Consider the following 20557-nt stretch of genomic DNA (forward strand, 5'->3'; position numbering starts at 1 on the left):
GGCTATATCCCCACGGGAGATTCCCTCACTTCCTGTCCTGGTGACACCAAGACAGGAAGTGAAGGGAAATCTCCTGCAATGATATAACACTGTTACATGTTCTAGTTATGTAGCAAACTTAAGAATATACAAAGCAAACATCTTTTTTTTTCCATTTTGGCAAAATCATGGATTAATTAATAAACTATCTTTGTTTGTCCCGTGGCTTGCAGGAAAAACATTTTGCCTTGATTCCACCATCAACACAGACAGGGGAAACCCTCCTGCGGAGCCATTGTGTTCTCCTGGTGCTGCCCCTGCCAGGAAAACACAGTGATTATTGCTAGTGGCTACAAGAGATGCTAGCGATAAGTGTGTGTAAAATCTGACAGACTGGTTGTACGTTGTCCTCCAGGTGATCGACCAATCAACTTGGGTACCTTCAGCCTGGCCATACACAGTTTAAATCTGCATCTCAAATGAAGCAATCCCATTTACATATAACACTCCATAAAGGAGAATTGAGGGGCTTATCAGGTCTGCGTTAAAAATTAACAGCCACACCCAATCAGACAGCTCGTGTTAAAAGGGACCTGAAAAGCAATCTGCATGGCTTGCTTTTCCAAGCATTGGCTAGTTTAGTGAGCCTGGACTAATAACAGTCACTGTAATGCTACCCATACTGCTGTCCTTTTAACATGGTGACAAAAGTTGATACCTATGCTACATGTGTGTAAAGTTACTTGCACCCTGCTAAATGGACAGCAATAAGGTTGTAAATACAGTGACTGCCTGTCCCCCCCTGATGGCGGCCCTGGGTGTGTCATGAAAGGCCAATTGAGAAAATGGCTATATCATGTAGAGGAAATCACCAGTGTGGGGCAACCTATGTCATGGAGGTAGATTTGGACATCGATGTATATGTATCACCAGAAATGGAATTCTTTGTTCTACAATATCTCAAAGACGACCTAGCATGTTATTTGAAGACTGTACTATTTTGGACATACTTGGACTCAAACATACACTGCTCTTTCCACAGCTCCTCCTCCTCTGGGGGTATGATAAAGTTTATACGCATCTTCACCAAAAGCACAAGATGATGTGTCGTCTCCGGATGAGGCTGCAGCGGAGATTTCAGTTCCTGCCTGATATAGTGGATCTGCAGCGGGCCTGGAGTGATGCCAAAAGGCGCTCACCCAGGCTCCTGCTAAAGGCTGTGGAGCAAATCTCCGGTAAGTAAAAATATACATTACATGTGACCAGATAGGTTACAATTTTTTGGGTAGGTGGACATGTGTTTAGCTATGCAACAACACTAATACCAACACCCCCCCCCCCCTCCCTCTCGCTCCTACCTTTCCTACCTCCATCAAGTGTCTCTTCACAACCTTTAATACTACTATGTACATTCGTATTTTTTATGTTTCTTTTTTTTCTTCTGCTTCTAGCCAAAGCGGACGGACGGCACCCTCTTGTGCTTTTGGTGAAGAAGGGGAGGAGGAGGACGGCCACACTCCAATACGCAATCAGAGGCAGCGAGCCATTTGAGCAGCTGAAAATTGTGGATCGTAAGTAGAAAATAAAAATGTTAGAAATTTCTAATCTCTAATCACATTTTACAGAGCCCCCTTTACATCGGAGTCTCCAGACTTACTACACTGTAAGAGGGAAGTGTGAAGACTCTGATATAAGGAGAGTTTGGGAACCATTATTTGAGGGGGGAAGCTGGGGACTCTGGTGTAAAAGGGAACTCTGTGTTCCCCAAAGCTCCCCCATACATCTGAGCTTACAGAGACCCTCTTACACTTCCCTTCCTCAGTCCACCACAGTCAAGGGCACAACAAGTCCCACTGCAGAAGGCTACCTGCTTGGACTTGTAATCCTCTCTGTAGTGGAATGAGGAAATACTGCCTGCTATGCTAAGACTTGTAGTGCCCTCTGTTAGGGACTAAGGATTCCTCAGTCCTCAACATTCTAGGGCACTATAAGTCTCAGCATAGTGGGCTGTCATACCTCAGTCCCTCACAGCTCGGGTCAAAAGCAACACAGTTAAACATCTAAAGGACAACTCCAAACAAAACTACCAATAATGGACAGAGTCCATATGCTCTATAATGTCAAAGACCCGCTACCACTCACCTTCCACCTCTGGTGCTGTCATTGTGTAGGGCAAAGGGCTCCATCTACACCATGTTTGGCTTTCAGGTCAGATAGGCAGGACTTGCTCAGCTCCACTCTCTTCCTTGGCAATTGACTCTGGCGTCATTGTGGATCTTTCCTCCTCTAGAAAACACCCAGGGGCCCTCTCCTTGTCCCCCAGCCACCCAGGGCCTTCTTCTCCTCCTCCTCCACCAACCATTTTCAGACTCTTCCAACTTCCCTTGGGCAACTCAACCCCTTTGCATAGTGGACACAACAAATCTATGACCAGCCTGCAAAATATCAAGTCTGGGCCTGGTTACCTGTATGTTCCGGGTCCAGGGCGGAGCTCTCCTCCCAGAGCAACAAATGATGATAGCAGAGTGAGTTGACCGGCCAGTCACTTCCTACTGGTGCAGGTACACACCTACCGATTCCTCCACATCTTAGGATAACATGATCAGACGGCCAATCCCCAGGCAGAGAAGGAGGAGTAAGTGTCAGCGGACAACAGACACCTGGCAGACGCAGTGAAGGGACTGCAGCACACTGCTGCAACTTTTTGATCCGAGGATTGAAAGCAATCTTTTACTTGGGAGATTTCCCTGACTGCGCCCTTCGAAATGTTGGTGCTCCGCCACTGGCCGCAAGGCCCCTGTAGGTGCGAGGCCTTAGGCGCCCGCTTAATTTGCATGGTGCCCTCCTGTTTTAAAACATGGTCAATGCATCTCATTGGTGTAAGTGCACTTCTATGTTCTGAATTGTAGGGGCATTGAGTATGGTGCTAGCATGATGAGAGGTTACTGCCTATTTGTGTCCATAAATAATATATAATGTTTTTCTTTTATTTTAGAAACCAGTGATCAGGATGTTGCGGCTCAGCCTTCTCAGGCCCCCTGTAAGTAATGTGGATGTGCTGGTGTGTTGTGTATTAGGTCGAACTTGGAGGAATGATTGTTTGTTTTGTTTTCTTTTGTGGTTGATGTAACTTCAGCAAGAGAGGAGCCTCAGGCAGGGCCAAGTCGCCTGGATCCGGGCCAGGAACACATTGTTGCCCAAGAAGAGGCCAATTCGTCTGAACCGGATGAGGACCTGGGCTCTCCTCAAATGGGAAGTAAGTATTCTACATGTTTGTGTGTTCAATGTGTCCTGGGAAATCTAAGGGCTGTAATATCTATATTTTGCCATTGGGGTTATGTAGCAGCTGACATTGAGGATGTTAGTTGTGGAGGACTGGGGAAGAGGGGCTGCTGCTTACCCAGTCCAAAGTAACTACTACCTTCAATGTTTCCCAACTACTTTCTGTGTGCCTTTATCAAATAGCTTTGGTTAAAGGATTGTATTTGTGTCTTTGTGTTTCTAGGAGATACGACGCCATCCCCCCATGAAGGGACACCATCCCCCCATGTAGGGTCTCCCCCATCCTCCCCCACTCCAGGCTCCCCTGAACTAGTCTGTAAGTACCTAAAATTAGATTCTCACATGAATTGTGTGTGCTAGGATGATGTGTATCTAGGATAATCTAAGTTGGAGTCTAAGCAAGTGTAGTTTTGCTATATGTGACAGGAAGGTTGGTCATGAAACACTCTTGCTTAACCTTCATGTTTGCAAGGTGGTTTTGGGGAGCTTTACAGGACATGTTATCTTTTGTAAGTTATCTCAAGCCACCCTATTCTAAATTGGTGTTAGTTTCTCTACATTGGAAATGGTGTGCTTTGTACTTGTAAATTTTTTGTGGACATTGTAATTTAATCATGTCCTGATTTAGTCAACACTGAAAATGTGTGTTTGTCAATCTTTCATAAATACTCTTCCTCGGTAATGTACCACATTCCAGTTCACAATTTGTGTTCTTTTTGTGCAGTTTCTCCCGAGCCAGCCACGCCATCAACTTCGGGGGCCCAAAAAAAAACTGATGATGGTAAGTTGTGTGCTTTTCCAGTAATGTGTCTACTTAGTAAGTGGAGAAATGCTAACTGTGTATGTCCCCGCTCAGGCTTCAAGTTCCTCTAAAGGCAGCAGGTTCTTTATGTGAATGCATTCTATGCATTAGTATTCCAAGTGATAGGTGTGCATATTCCCCCTCAGACTTACTGGGACCATTTTTTACTGTCCACATTTTTGCACTAATACTTGTCTGGAACAGACTCCCCCTCCTCCTTAACTGAGGTGACAGCATGCCAATATTGCCTCCTGATGCTGTCACTCCTAATCATTGAGACCATCGGAAGGGAGGGGGGCAAGGCTGGCTCACAGTTAGGTGCCTGAACAGGCACAGGGTGCTTGGCTTCATCTCATGTGCCTCCATAGCAAGCTGCCTGCTGTGGGGTCAACCAACAGGAGGGAGGTGCCTAGAGGTGTGTACAGGGGCCATGTAAAAAGGAGGATTGTTATTTATCTTGTCCCCAAAAACCTAGAGAGTGTAAGTCTAACCTGATTAGTTTTCCACAGCCCTCCCAAAATATGTTTCCAACACTTAGAACAGGCAGGGCTGAGGCACCAAAAACATCCGAAAAACACAATCAGCACAAAAGCAGGGAGTACGTATCCTTAACGCTACAAGCTTCACCCAGTAGAATGACGCTTGCACTGTACAAATCTGCATCACCACCATATCAAAGTCTAAATAAAACTTTCAGGGAAATGTGGAGGGGTAATGAGTGGGTGTTAGAGCGTTTTCATGACTGCCTAACCTACAGTTAGCGTGAGTCCATTTGTTGATAAACTTTTTCTTCTCTCTTAACACAGCTGGGATGGCGGAAAGGAGATCAGGGGAGCAGACACATCTGCTCCGTCCACAACTGGCCCTCCGAATTCCAAAGGGTAAGTCTCTACTATGTGTCAGGTTCAATCTATAGACAGTAAGAGGGAGAGAGAACGCTACACAAACTCCAATGGTGATAGAGATAAATGTGTGCACATGTATCGTGTTGACCAATTGAACCCAAAACACCTTACATTCTTCTAAATGATTGCTTGTGTTGACATGAAGAAAAGCCTTTTACTTAGCTTTGGTGGAACTGCTACTAACATTCCAAGCCATCTTATGTAACCTTTTGAACAAAGAAGACAAAAAAACAAAAAAGCCTTGTTGTTTTTGGTAACAAACTAAACCAAAAATGTTTACAAAAAAGCCTTGTTGTTTTTGGTAACAAACTAAACCAAAAATGTTTACAAAAAAGCCTTGTTGTTTTTGGTAACAAACTAAACCAAAAATGTTTACAAAAAAGACTTGTTGTTTTTGGTAACAAACTAAACCAAAAATGTTTACAAAAAAGACTTGTTGTTTTTGGTAACAAACTAAACCAAAAATGTTTACAAAAAAGCCTTGTTGTTTTTGGTAACAAACTAAACCAAAAATGTTTACAAAAAAGACTTGTTGTTTTTGGTAACAAACTAAACCAAAAATGTTTACAAAAAAGCCTTGTTGTTTTTGGTAACAAACTAAACCAAAAATGTTTACAAAAAAGCCTTGTTGTTTTTGGTAACAAACTAAACCAAAAATGTTTACAAAAAAGACTTGTTGTTTTTGGTAACAAACTAAACCAAAAATGTTTACAAAAAAGACTTGTTGTTTTTGGTAACAAACTAAACCAAAAATGTTTACAAAAAAGCCTTGTTGTTTTTGGTAACAAACTAAACCAAAAATGTTTACAAAAAAGACTTGTTGTTTTTGGTAACAAACTAAACCAAAAATGTTTACAAAAAAGACTTGTTGTTTTTGGTAACAAACTAAACCAAAAATGTTTACAAAAAAGACTTGTTGTTTTTGGTAACAAATAGGGTTGAGCGAACACCTAGATGTCCGTGTTCGACGGGTTCGGCCGAACTTTAAAAAAAAGTCCGGGTCCGTGTCCCGGACTTTTACCGAACTTTTCCCGGACACCGAACCCCATTGAAGTCAATGGGGACCCGAACTTTAAGGCACTAAAATGGCTCTAAAACACCAAAGGAAAGGGCTAGAGTGCTGCAAATGGCAGCAAAACGTAATTAAGAGCATGGCAAGTGCTCTGCAAACAAATGTGGATAGGGAAATAACTTAAAACAACAAAAAAAAACAGAAAAATAAAACAATGTTCTTCTTCATCTCTGAAGGACGAGGCCCATATGGAGTAGGAGGGAGGTTGAGGTGGTGGTGGATGTGGCGGTGACATAGGCGTGCGCACAGGGTGTGCTGGGTGTGCCTGGGCACACCCTAATCACCTAGGGCACATAGCATTGCCAGTGAGGAGATGGGAAAGATCTCCCTGGGACCTGCTCTGCTCTATTTCTCCTTGCCTACAGGTACATGGCCCCGATACATTACTCTCCCTGCTGGCAAACACATGCATGTGTATTTCAACTTTGGGGTGCACACCTTAATGCAATAGGCTGCGCACACCTATGGGCGGTGTAGGTGGAAGCGGCGGTGGAGGAGGACCAGGGCCGGATTAACAGCATCATGGGCTTGGTGCTGAGGATTTTGAAGGGCCTTAAGGGCCGTGCCTTGCCATGCACCCAGAGGAGGAAGGGTGCAGCCATGCATGCCTAATTCAACATGGGATGCTGTCTCTGAAGCCCATAAACACATCCATGCATCGCCAACTGTCCCTCCTTGTCCGGCCTTCACGCTGTGTGGGGAGGTTCTGAGGGTGCTGCCTGGGGAAGCGAGCATAGAAGCCAGACTTCTGTGTTTACAAGTGACAGAAGAGCGGTAACAGTGAATATGGCCAACCCGGGGCCTATATAAAAGGTAGGGGCCTGGAGCTGCAGCTCCAATAGCCCCTACATTAATCTGGCCCTGAGGAGGAGGACGAGGTAGCCAACACTGCTTCTTTTCAAAAATTTTAAATGAGGGTACACCCCAAAAGAGTGAGAAAGAGCAAAAATGGAACAATGGGTGGGTAACGTCGGTATCCATTGCTATTCTGCATAAGGTACGGAAAAGTCCCGTGGGATCCATGCCTGGTTCATTTTAATGAACGTGAGCTTGTCCACATTGTCTCTGGACAGGCGGCTGCGCTTGTCTGTTATAACGCCCCCAGCCGTGCTAAATACCCGTTCAGATAATACACTGGCTGCAGGGCACGCCAGCACCTCCAAGGCGTAAAGGGCAAGCTCAGGCCATGTGCCCAATTTGGAGACCCAGAAGTTGAAGGGGGCAGACCCGTCATTCACTACATGTAGGCGTGTGCACACATACTGCTCCACCATGTTGGTAAAATGCTGCCTCCTGCTAAGACGTTCCATCTGAGCTGCTGGTGCTGCTGTTTGTTGTGGCGTGCTGACAAAGCTTTTCCACATTTCGGCCATGCTAACCCTGCCTTCTGAGGTGCTGGCGGTGCCCTGGTTGCGTTGGCGACCTCCTCCTCCTCCTCCTCTGCCTTGTGCTTCCACTGTGGCCCCGCTGTCAGATGGGAATGCCAGCAGCATGGCGTCTACCAGCGTGCGCTTGTACTCGCGCATCTTGCGATCGCGCTCCAGTGAGTGAATTAAGGACGGTACGTTGTCCTTGTAACGGGGATCCAGCAGCGTGGCCACCCAGTAATCAGCACAAGTTAGAATGTGGGCAACTCGGCGGTCGTTGTGGAGACACTGCAGCATGTAATCGCTCATGTGTGCCAGGCTGCCCAGAGGCGACGAAAGGCTGTCCTCTGTGGGAGGTGTATCGTCCGTGTCCTCTGTATCCCCCCAGCCACGCACCAGTGATGGCCATGAGCTGGCCTGGGTGCCACCCTGCTGTGAACATGGTTCCATCTCCTCCTCCAGCTCCTCCTCCTCCTCATCCTCCTCATCCTCCAGAACTGTGCCCCTGCTGGACAATTGCGTCCCTGGCGTTTGCATGTGCAGGAACCCACCCTCGGAGCCCCTTGCGAATGACTGCCCTGAAAGCCTTGGAAATGTTACCTCTTCATCCTCCTCCTCCTCCTCATCCTGTGCCACATCCTCTTCCATCATCGCCCGAATTGTTTTTTCAAGGAGGCATAGAAGTGGGATAGTTAAGCTGAGAACGGCGTCATTGCCACTGGCCATGTTGGTGGAGTACTCAAAACAGCGCAACAAGGCACACAGGTCTCGCATGGAGGCCCAGTTATTGGTGGTGAAGTGGTGCTGTTCCGCAGAGCGACTCACGCGTGCGTGCTGCAGCTGAAACTCCACTATGGCCTGCTGCTGCTCGCACAGTCTTTCCAGCATGTGCAAGGTGGAGTTCCACCTTGTGGGCACGTCACATATGAGGCGGTGAGCGGGAAGGCCGAAGTTACGCTGCAGCGCTGCCAGGCGAGCAGCAGCAGGGTGAGAACGCCGAAAGTGCGCACAAACGGCCCGCACTTTCTGCAGCAGCTCTGACATATCGGGGTAGTTTTTAAGGAACCTCTGCACCACCAAATTCAGCACATGCGCCAGGCAAGGGATGTGCGTCAAACCGGCTAGGCCCAGAGCTGCTATGAGATTTCGCCCGTTATCACACACCACCAGGCCGGGCTTGAGGCTCGCTGGCAGCAACCACTCATTTGTCTGCTGTTCCATGCTCCTCCACAACTCCTGCGCGGTGTGTGGTTTGTCCCCCAAACAGGCAAGTTGTAAAACTGCCTGCTGTCGTTTACCCCTGGCCGTGCTGAAGTTGGTGGTGAAGGTGTTACGCTGTCCGGATGAGGAGGCGGTAGAGGATGAGGAAGCGGAGTAGGAGGAGTTACGAACAGGAGGCAAACTGAAGCGCCCTGCAATCCTCGGTGGTGGAAGGACATGCGCCAAATTGCTATCCGCCTCAGGCCCATCCGCCACTGCATTTACCCAGTGTGCCGTTAGGGAGATATAACGCCCCTGACCGTGCTTACTGGTCCACGTATCCGTAGTTAGGTGGACCTTGGCACAGATGGCGTTGCGCAGTGCACACCTGATATTTTCCCCCACTTGGTTGTGCAGGGAAGGGATGGCTTGCCTGGAAAAGTAGTGGCGGCTGGGCACGACGTACTGTGGGACAGCCACCGACATAAGGTTTTTAAAACTGTGCGTCTCCACCAGACGGAATGACAGCATTTCAAAGGCCAATAATTTTGAAATGCTGGCATTCAGGGCCAGGGATCGCGGGTGGGTAGGGGGGTACTTCCTCTTCCTCTCAAGTGTTTGGGAGATGGAAAGCTGAACGCTTCCACGGGACATTGTGGAGATGGTTGTTGGTGACCCAGGTGGTGGTGTTGCTGACAGATCGTCTGTTTGCGGGGTGGCAGGTGCCGGTATCACTACAGATGTGGCTGGAGCGGCCGAGACTGCAGCAGAAGAGGAAGCAGGATGAGCCAGAGACGTTTCTTGGTTTTGAAGGTGTGTACTCCACTGCAGCTCGTGCTTTGCACTTAGATGCCTGATCATGCAGGTTGTGCTCAGGTTGAGAAGGTTCATGCCTCGCTTCAAGCTCTGATTGCACAGGGTGCAAACCACTCGTGTCCTGTCATCAGCACATTTTCTAAAGAACTTCCACGCTAGAGAACTCCTTTGAGCTGACTTTGGTGCGCTCGTTCCCTTGCTGCGTTGGGCAGTAGCGGGCGTAGTGTCTAGGGCACGGCCGCTCCGCTTCTGCACCCTGCTCCCTCTTCTGCTGTGCTGGTGGCTCTGTGCGACCACCGCCTCTTCCTCCAAACTACTCAGGTCACCTGCATGACGTTCATTCCATGTGGGGTCGAGGACCTCATCGTCCTCCACATCATCTTCCACCCAGTCTTCACCCCTGCCCTCCTTGTCGGTCTCCACAATGCTGAACGCCGCAGCAGTTGGCACCTGCGTTTCGTCATCATCGGAGACGTGCTGCGATGATCCTTGCATGTACTCATCTTGAGAAATAAGTGGTTGGGCATCGCTGCACTCAATCTCTTCCACTTCTGGGGCAGGGCTAGGTGGATGGCCCTGGGAAACCCTGCTGACAGAGTCCTCAAAAAGAATAAGAGACTGCTGTATGGCTTGGGGCTCAGACTGCTGGCCTGATTTGCAAGGGGGTGAGGTGAAAGACGGTTGGACATTGGCTGCAGGTGCCAACTCTGACCTTTCTGCAGTAGACTGGGTGGGAGACAATGTGAAGGAACTGGAGGCACTGTCAGCAGCAAACCAATCTACATTCGCCTCAACTTGTTCTGGCCTCATCACTTCTAGGGGCGTTTGATGCCCTACCAAATACTGATGCAGGTTCTGTCGCCTACTCACACTTGAGGAAGGTGTTTCACTTGTGCGTGTAGCTGGCACAGATCGACCATGTCCTCTCCTTGCAACAGGAGCTCTACCAGCAGCACCACGACCCAGGCCACGGCCCTTATTTGACGGTCTCCTCATATTTCTGTAATTTAAGATCTTGCCCTAGAAAGGTTTTTATTGAATAGCGGAATAGAAAATATGATCCAAAAAAAGTGTATGTATATCACACGTACACAACCACACTAGGCCCCAATTACTATTGTTTGTACCCCTAAAAGGCTAGATGAGGAGTAGGGGGAGTATGGAACAGGCAGCACCCTCAAACCTTCAGAAGTATGAGATGAACCCCAACAACTTGGAAAGGTGGATCTCTCTCACACGTACCGACACAGACTATCCCGCAATTCAATTGATCCTCAAAGGTTTTTATTGAATAGCGGAATAGGAAATATGATCAAAAAAAGTGTATGTATCTCGCACGTACACAACCACACTAGGCCCCAATTACTATTGTTTGTACCCCTAAAAGGCTAGATGAGGAGTAGGGGGGGTATGGAACAGGCAGCACCCTCAAACCTTCAGAAGTATGAGATGAACCCCAACAACTTGGAAAGGTGGATCTCTCTCACACGTACCGACACAGACTATCCCGCAATTCAATTGATCCTCAAAGGTTTTTATTGAATAGCGGAATAGGAAATATGATCAAAAAAAGTGTATGTATCTCGCACGTACACAACCACACTAGGCCCCAATTACTATTGTTTGTACCCCTAAAAGGCTAGATGAGGAGTAGGGGGAGTATGGAACAGGCAGCACCCTCAAACCTTCAGAAGTATGAGATGAACCCCAACAACTTGGAAAGGTGGATCTCTCTCACACGTACCAACACAGACTATCCCCCAATTTAACTGATCCCCAAAGGTTTTTGATTAAATAGCGGAATAGAAAATATGATCCAAAAAAAGTGTATGTATATCACACGTACACAACCACACTAGGCCCCAATTACTATTGTTTGTACCCCTAAAAGGCTAGATGAGGAGTAGGGGGAGTATGGAACAGGCAGCACCCTCAAACCTTCAGAAGTATGAGATGAACCCCAACAACTTGGAAAGGTGGATCTCTCTCACACGTACCGACACAGACTATCCCGCAATTCAATTGATCCTCAAAGGTTTTTATTGAATAGCGGAATAGGAAATATGATCAAAAAAAGTGTATGTATCTCGCACGTACACAACCACACTAGGCCCCAATTACTATTGTTTGTACCCCTAAAAGGCTAGATGAGGAGTAGGGGGGGTATGGAACAGGCAGCACCCTCAAACCTTCAGAAGTATGAGATGAACCCCAACAACTTGGAAAGGTGGATCTCTCTCACACGTACCGACACAGACTATCCCGCAATTCAATTGATCCTCAAAGGTTTTTATTGAATAGCGGAATAGGAAATATGATCAAAAAAAGTGTATGTATCTCGCACGTACACAACCACACTAGGCCCCAATTACTATTGTTTGTACCCCTAAAAGGCTAGATGAGGAGTAGGGGGGGTATGGAACAGGCAGCACCCTCAAACCTTCAGAAGTATGAGATGAACCCCAACAACTTGGAAAGGTGGATCTCTCTCACACGTACCGACACAGACTATCCCGCAATTCAATTGATCCTCAAAGGTTTTTATTGAATAGCGGAATAGGAAATATGATCAAAAAAAGTGTATGTATCTCGCACGTACACAACCACACTAGGCCCCAATTACTATTGTTTGTACCCCTAAAAGGCTAGGAGTAGGGGGAGTATGGAACAGGCAGCACCCTCAAACCTTCAGAAGTATGAGATGAACCCCAACAACTTGGAAAGGTGGATCTCTCTCACACATACCAACACAGACTATCCCCCAATTTAACTGATCCCCAAAGGTTTTTGATTAAATAGCGGAATAGAAAATATGATCCCAAAAAAGTGTATGTATATCACACGTACACAACCACACTAGGCCCCAATTACTATTGTTTGTACCCCTAAAAGGCTAGGAGTAGGGGGAGTATGGAACAGGCAGCACCCTCAAACCTTCAGAAGTATGAGATGAACCCCAACAACTTGGAAAGGTGGATCTCTCTCACACGTACCAACACAGACTATCCCCCAATTTAACTGATCCCCAAAGGTTTTTGATTAAATAGCGGAATAGAAAATATGATCCCAAAAAAGTGTATGTATATCACACGTACACAACCACACTAGGCCCCAATTACTATTGTTTGTACCCCTAAAAGGCTAGGAGTAGGGGGAGTATGGAACAGGCAGCACCCTCAAACCTTCAGAAGTATGAGATGAACCCCAACAACTTGGAAAGGTGGATCTCTCTCACACGTACCAACACAGACTATCCCCCAATTTAACTGATCCCCAAAGGTTTTTGATTAAATAGCGGAATAGAAAATATGATCCCAAAAAAGTGTATGTATATCACACGTACACAACCACACTAGGCCCCAATTACTATTGTTTGTACCCCTAAAAGGCTAGGAGTAGGGGGAGTATGGAACAGGCAGCACCCTCAAACCTTCAGAAGTATGAGATGAACCCCAACAACTTGGAAAGGTGGATCTCTCTCACACGTACCAACACAGACTATCCCCCAATTTAACTGATCCCCAAAGGTTTTTGATTAAATAGCGGAATAGAAAATATGATCCCAAAAAAGTGTATGTATATCACACGTACACAACCACACTAGGCCCCAATTACTATTGTTTGTACCCCTAAAAGGCTAGGAGTAGGGGGAGTATGGAACAGGCAGCACCCTCAAACCTTCAGAAGTATGAGATGAACCCCAACAACTTGGAAAGGTGGATCTCTCTCACACGTACCGACACAGACTATCCCGCAATTCAATTGATCCTCAAAGGTTTTTATTGAATAGCGGAATAGGAAATATGATCAAAAAAAGTGTATGTATCTCGCACGTACACAACCACACTAGGCCCCAATTACTATTGTTTGTACCCCTAAAAGGCTAGATGAGGAGTAGGGGGAGTATGGAACAGGCAGCACCCTCAAACCTTCAGAAGTATGAGATGAACCCCAACAACTTGGAAAGGTGGATCTCTCTCACACGTACCAACACAGACTATCCCCCAATTTAACTGATCCCCAAAGGTTTTTGATTAAATAGCGGAATAGAAAATATGATCCAAAAAAAGTGTATGTATATCACACGTACACAACCACACTAGGCCCCAATTACTATTGTTTGTACCCCTAAAAGGCTAGATGAGGAGTAGGGGGAGTATGGAACAGGCAGCACCCTCAAACCTTCAGAAGTATGAGATGAACCCCAACAACTTGGAAAGGTGGATCTCTCTCACACGTACCGACACAGACTATCCCGCAATTCAATTGATCCTCAAAGGTTTTTATTGAATAGCGGAATAGGAAATATGATCAAAAAAAGTGTATGTATCTCGCACGTACACAACCACACTAGGCCCCAATTACTATTGTTTGTACCCCTAAAAGGCTAGATGAGGAGTAGGGGGGGTATGGAACAGGCAGCACCCTCAAACCTTCAGAAGTATGAGATGAACCCCAACAACTTGGAAAGGTGGATCTCTCTCACACGTACCGACACAGACTATCCCGCAATTCAATTGATCCTCAAAGGTTTTTATTGAATAGCGGAATAGGAAATATGATCAAAAAAAGTGTATGTATCTCGCACGTACACAACCACACTAGGCCCCAATTACTATTGTTTGTACCCCTAAAAGGCTAGATGAGGAGTAGGGGGGGTATGGAACAGGCAGCACCCTCAAACCTTCAGAAGTATGAGATGAACCCCAACAACTTGGAAAGGTGGATCTCTCTCACACGTACCGACACAGACTATCCCGCAATTCAATTGATCCTCAAAGGTTTTTATTGAATAGCGGAATAGGAAATATGATCAAAAAAAGTGTATGTATCTCGCACGTACACAACCACACTAGGCCCCAATTACTATTGTTTGTACCCCTAAAAGGCTAGGAGTAGGGGGAGTATGGAACAGGCAGCACCCTCAAACCTTCAGAAGTATGAGATGAACCCCAACAACTTGGAAAGGTGGATCTCTCTCACACGTACCAACACAGACTATCCCCCAATTTAACTGATCCCCAAAGGTTTTTGATTAAATAGCGGAATAGAAAATATGATCCCAAAAAAGTGTATGTATATCACACGTACACAACCACACTAGGCCCCAATTACTATTGTTTGTACCCCTAAAAGGCTAGGAGTAGGGGGAGTATGGAACAGGCAGCACCCTCAAACCTTCAGAAGTATGAGATGAACCCCAACAACTTGGAAAGGTGGATCTCTCTCACACGTACCAACACAGACTATCCCCCAATTTAACTGATCCCCAAAGGTTTTTGATTAAATAGCGGAATAGAAAATATGATCCCAAAAAAGTGTATGTATATCACACGTACACAACCACACTAGGCCCCAATTACTATTGTTTGTACCCCTAAAAGGCTAGGAGTAGGGGGAGTATGGAACAGGCAGCACCCTCAAACCTTCAGAAGTATGAGATGAACCCCAACAACTTGGAAAGGTGGATCTCTCTCACACGTACCAACACAGACTATCCCCCAATTTAACTGATCCCCAAAGGTTTTTGATTAAATAGCGGAATAGAAAATATGATCCCAAAAAAGTGTATGTATATCACACGTACACAACCACACTAGGCCCCAATTACTATTGTTTGTACCCCTAAAAGGCTAGGAGTAGGGGGAGTATGGAACAGGCAGCACCCTCAAACCTTCAGAAGTATGAGATGAACCCCAACAACTTGGAAAGGTGGATCTCTCTCACACGTACCAACACAGACTATCCCCCAATTTAACTGATCCCCAAAGGTTTTTGATTAAATAGCGGAATAGAAAATATGATCCCAAAAAAGTGTATGTATATCACACGTACACAACCACACTAGGCCCCAATTACTATTGTTTGTACCCCTAAAAGGCTAGGAGTAGGGGGAGTATGGAACAGGCAGCACCCTCAAACCTTCAGAAGTATGAGATGAACCCCAACAACTTGGAAAGGTGGATCTCTCTCACACGTACCAACACAGACTATCCCCCAATTTAACTGATCCCCAAAGGTTTTTGATTAAATAGCGGAATAGAAAATATGATCCCAAAAAAGTGTATGTATATCACACGTACACAACCACACTAGGCCCCAATTACTATTGTTTGTACCCCTAAAAGGCTAGAGTAGGGGGAGTATGGAACAGGCAGCACCCTCAAACCTTCAGAAGTATGAGATGAACCCCAACAACTTGGAAAGGTGGATCTCTCTCACACGTACCAACACAGACTATCCCCCAATTTAACTGATCCCCAAAGGTTTTTGATTAAATAGCGGAATAGAAAATATGATCCCAAAAAAGTGTATGTATATCACACGTACACAACCACACTAGGCCCCAATTACTATTGTTTGTACCCCTAAAAGGCTAGGAGTAGGGGAGTATGGAACAGGCAGCACCCTCAAACCTTCAGAAGTATGAGATGAACCCCAACAACTTGGAAAGGTGGATCTCTCTCACACGTACCAACACAGACTATCCCCCAATTTAACTGATCCCCAAAGGTTTTTGATTAAATAGCGGAATAGAAAATATGATCCCAAAAAAGTGTATGTATATCACACGTACACAACCACACTAGGCCCCAATTACTATTGTTTGTACCCCTAAAAGGCTAGGAGTAGGGGGAGTATGGAACAGGCAGCACCCTCAAACCTTCAGAAGTATGAGATGAACCCCAACAACTTGGAAAGGTGGATCTCTCTCACACGTACCAACACAGACTATCCCCCAATTTAACTGATCCCCAAAGGTTTTTGATTAAATAGCGGAATAGAAAATATGATCCCAAAAAAGTGTATGTATATCACACGTACACAACCACACTAGGCCCCAATTACTATTGTTTGTACCCCTAAAAGGCTAGGAGTAGGGGGAGTATGGAACAGGCAGCACCCTCAAACCTTCAGAAGTATGAGATGAACCCCAACAACTTGGAAAGGTGGATCTCTCTCACACGTACCAACACAGACTATCCCCCAATTTAACTGATCCCCAAAGGTTTTTGATTAAATAGCGGAATAGAAAATATGATCCCAAAAAAGTGTATGTATATCACACGTACACAACCACACTAGGCCCCAATTACTATTGTTTGTACCCCTAAAAGGCTAGGAGTAGGGGGAGTATGGAACAGGCAGCACCCTCAAACCTTCAGAAGTATGAGATGAACCCCAACAACTTGGAAAGGTGGATCTCTCTCACACGTACCAACACAGACTATCCCCCAATTTAACTGATCCCCAAAGGTTTTTGATTAAATAGCGGAATAGAAAATATGATCCCAAAAAAGTGTATGTATATCACACGTACACAACCACACTAGGCCCCAATTACTATTGTTTGTACCCCTAAAAGGCTAGGAGTAGGGGGAGTATGGAACAGGCAGCACCCTCAAACCTTCAGAAGTATGAGATGAACCCCAACAACTTGGAAAGGTGGATCTCTCTCACACGTACCAACACAGACTATCCCCCAATTTAACTGATCCCCAAAGGTTTTTGATTAAATAGCGGAATAGAAAATATGATCCCAAAAAAGTGTATGTATATCACACGTACACAACCACACTAGGCCCCAATTACTATTGTTTGTACCCCTAAAAGGCTAGGAGTAGGGGGAGTATGGAACAGGCAGCACCCTCAAACCTTCAGAAGTATGAGATGAACCCCAACAACTTGGAAAGGTGGATCTCTCTCACACGTACCAACACAGACTATCCCCCAATTTAACTGATCCCCAAAGGTTTTTGATTAAATAGCGGAATAGAAAATATGATCCCAAAAAAAGTGTATGTATATCACACGTACACAACCACACTAGGCCCCAATTACTATTGTTTGTACCCCTAAAAGGCTAGGAGTAGGGGGGAGTATGGAACAGGCAGCACCCTCAAACCTTCAGAAGTATGAGATGAACCCCAACAACTTGGAAAGGTGGATCTCTCTCACACGTACCAACACAGACTATCCCCCAATTTAACTGATCCCCAAAGGTTTTTGATTAAATAGCGGAATAGAAAATATGATCCCAAAAAAGTGTATGTATATCACACGTACACAACCACACTAGGCCCCAATTACTATTGTTTGTACCCCTAAAAGGCTAGGGAGTAGGGGGGAGTATGGAACAGGCAGCACCCTCAAAACCCTTCAGAAGTAATGAACCCCAACAACTTGGAAAGGTGGATCTCTCTCACACGTACCAACACAGACTATCCCCCAATTTAACTGATCCCCAAAGGTTTTTGATTAAATAGCGGAATAGAAAATATGATCCCAAAAAAGTGTATGTATATCACACGTACACAACCACACTAGGCCCCAATTACTATTGTTTGTACCCCTAAAAGGCTAGGAGTAGGGGGAGTATGGAACAGGCAGCACCCTCAAACCTTCAGAAGTATGAGATGAACCCCAACAACTTGGAAAGGTGGATCTCTCTCACACGTACCAACACAGACTATCCCCCAATTTAACTGATCCCCAAAGGTTTTTGATTAAATAGCGGAATAGAAAATATGATCCCAAAAAAGTGTATGTATATCACACGTACACAACCACACTAGGCCCCAATTACTATTGTTTGTACCCCTAAAAGGCTAGGAGTAGGGGGAGTATGGAACAGGCAGCACCCTCAAACCTTCAGAAGTATGAGATGAACCCCAACAACTTGGAAAGGTGGATCTCTCTCACACGTACCAACACAGACTATCCCCCAATTTAACTGATCCCCAAAGGTTTTTGATTAAATAGCGGAATAGAAAATATGATCCCAAAAAAGTGTATGTATATCACACGTACACAACCACACTAGGCCCCAATTACTATTGTTTGTACCCCTAAAAGGCTAGGAGTAGGGGGAGTATGGAACAGGCAGCACCCTCAAACCTTCAGAAGTATGAGATGAACCCCAACAACTTGGAAAGGTGGATCTCTCTCACACGTACCAACACAGACTATCCCCCAATTTAACTGATCCCCAAAGGTTTTTGATTAAATAGCGGAATAGAAAATATGATCCCAAAAAAGTGTATGTATATCACACGTACACAACCACACTAGGCCCCAATTACTATTGTTTGTACCCCTAAAAGGCTAGGAGTAGGGGGAGTATGGAACAGGCAGCACCCTCAAACCTTCAGAAGTATGAGATGAACCCCAACAACTTGGAAAGGTGGATCTCTCTCACACGTACCAACACAGACTATCCCCCAATTTAACTGATCCCCAAAGGTTTTTGATTAAATAGCGGAATAGAAAATATGATCCCAAAAAAGTGTATGTATATCACACGTACACAACCACACTAGGCCCCAATTACTATTGTTTGTACCCCTAAAAGGCTAGGAGTAGGGGGAGTATGGAACAGGCAGCACCCTCAAACCTTCAGAAGTATGAGATGAACCCCAACAACTTGGAAAGGTGGATCTCTCTCACACGTACCAACACAGACTATCCCCCAATTTAACTGATCCCCAAAGGTTTTTGATTAAAAAGCGGAATAGAAAATATGATCCCAAAAAAGTGTATGTATATCACACGTACACAACCACACTAGGCCCCAATTACTATTGTTTGTACCCCTAAAAGGCTAGGAGTAGGGGGAGTATGGAACAGGCAGCACCCTCAAACCTTCAGAAGTATGAGATGAACCCCAACAACTTGGAAAGGTGGATCTCTCTCACACGTACCAACACAGACTATCCCCCAATTTAACTGATCCCCAAAGGTTTTTGATTAAATAGCGGAATAGAAAATATGATCCCAAAAAAGTGTATGTATATCACACGTACACAACCACACTAGGCCCCAATTACTATTGTTTGTACCCCTAAAAGGCTAGGAGTAGGGGGAGTATGGAACAGGCAGCACCCTCAAACCTTCAGAAGTATGAGATGAACCCCAACAACTTGGAAAGGTGGATCTCTCTCACACGTACCAACACAGACTATCCCCCAATTTAACTGATCCCCAAAGGTTTTTGATTAAATAGCGGAATAGAAAATATGATCCCAAAAAAGTGTATGTATATCACACGTACACAACCACACTAGGCCCCAATTACTATTGTTTGTACCCCTAAAAGGCTAGGAGTAGGGGGAGTATGGAACAGGCAGCACCCTCAAACCTTCAGAAGTATGAGATGAACCCCAACAACTTGGAAAGGTGGATCTCTCTCACACGTACCAACACAGACTATCCCCCAATTTAACTGATCCCCAAAGGTTTTTGATTAAATAGCGGAATAGAAAATATGATCCCAAAAAAGTGTATGTATATCACACGTACACAACCACACTAGGCCCCAATTACTATTGTTTGTACCCCTAAAAGGCTAGGAGTAGGGGGAGTATGGAACAGGCAGCACCCTCAAACCTTCAGAAGTATGAGATGAACCCCAACAACTTGGAAAGGTGGATCTCTCTCACACGTACCAACACAGACTATCCCCCAATTTAACTGATCCCCAAAGGTTTTTGATTAAATAGCGGAATAGAAAATATGATCCCAAAAAAGTGTATGTATATCACACGTACACAACCACACTAGGCCCCAATTACTATTGTTTGTACCCCTAAAAGGCTAGGAGTAGGGGGAGTATGGAACAGGCAGCACCCTCAAACCTTCAGAAGTATGAGATGAACCCCAACAACTTGGAAAGGTGGATCTCTCTCACACGTACCAACACAGACTATCCCCCAATTTAACTGATCCCCAAAGGTTTTTGATTAAATAGCGGAATAGAAAATATGATTCCAAAAAAGTGTATGTATATCACACGTACACAACCACACTAGGCCCCAATTACTATTGTTTGTACCCCTAAAAGGCTAGGAGTAGGGGGAGTATGGAACAGGCAGCACCCTCAAACCTTCAGAAGTATGAGATGAACCCCAACAACTTGGAAAGGTGGATCTCTCTCACACGTACCAACACAGACTATCCCCCAATTTAACTGATCCCCAAAGGTTTTTGATTAAATAGCGGAATAGAAAATATGATCCCAAAAAAGTGTATGTATATCACACGTACACAACCACACTAGGCCCCAATTACTATTGTTTGTACCCCTAAAAGGCTAGGAGTAGGGGGAGTATGGAACAGGCAGCACCCTCAAACCTTC

This window comes from Pelophylax lessonae (assembly GCF_965119305.1).
Source record: "Pelophylax lessonae genome assembly, chromosome: 2".
In the NCBI taxonomy this organism is placed as follows: Eukaryota; Metazoa; Chordata; class Amphibia; order Anura; family Ranidae; genus Pelophylax; species Pelophylax lessonae.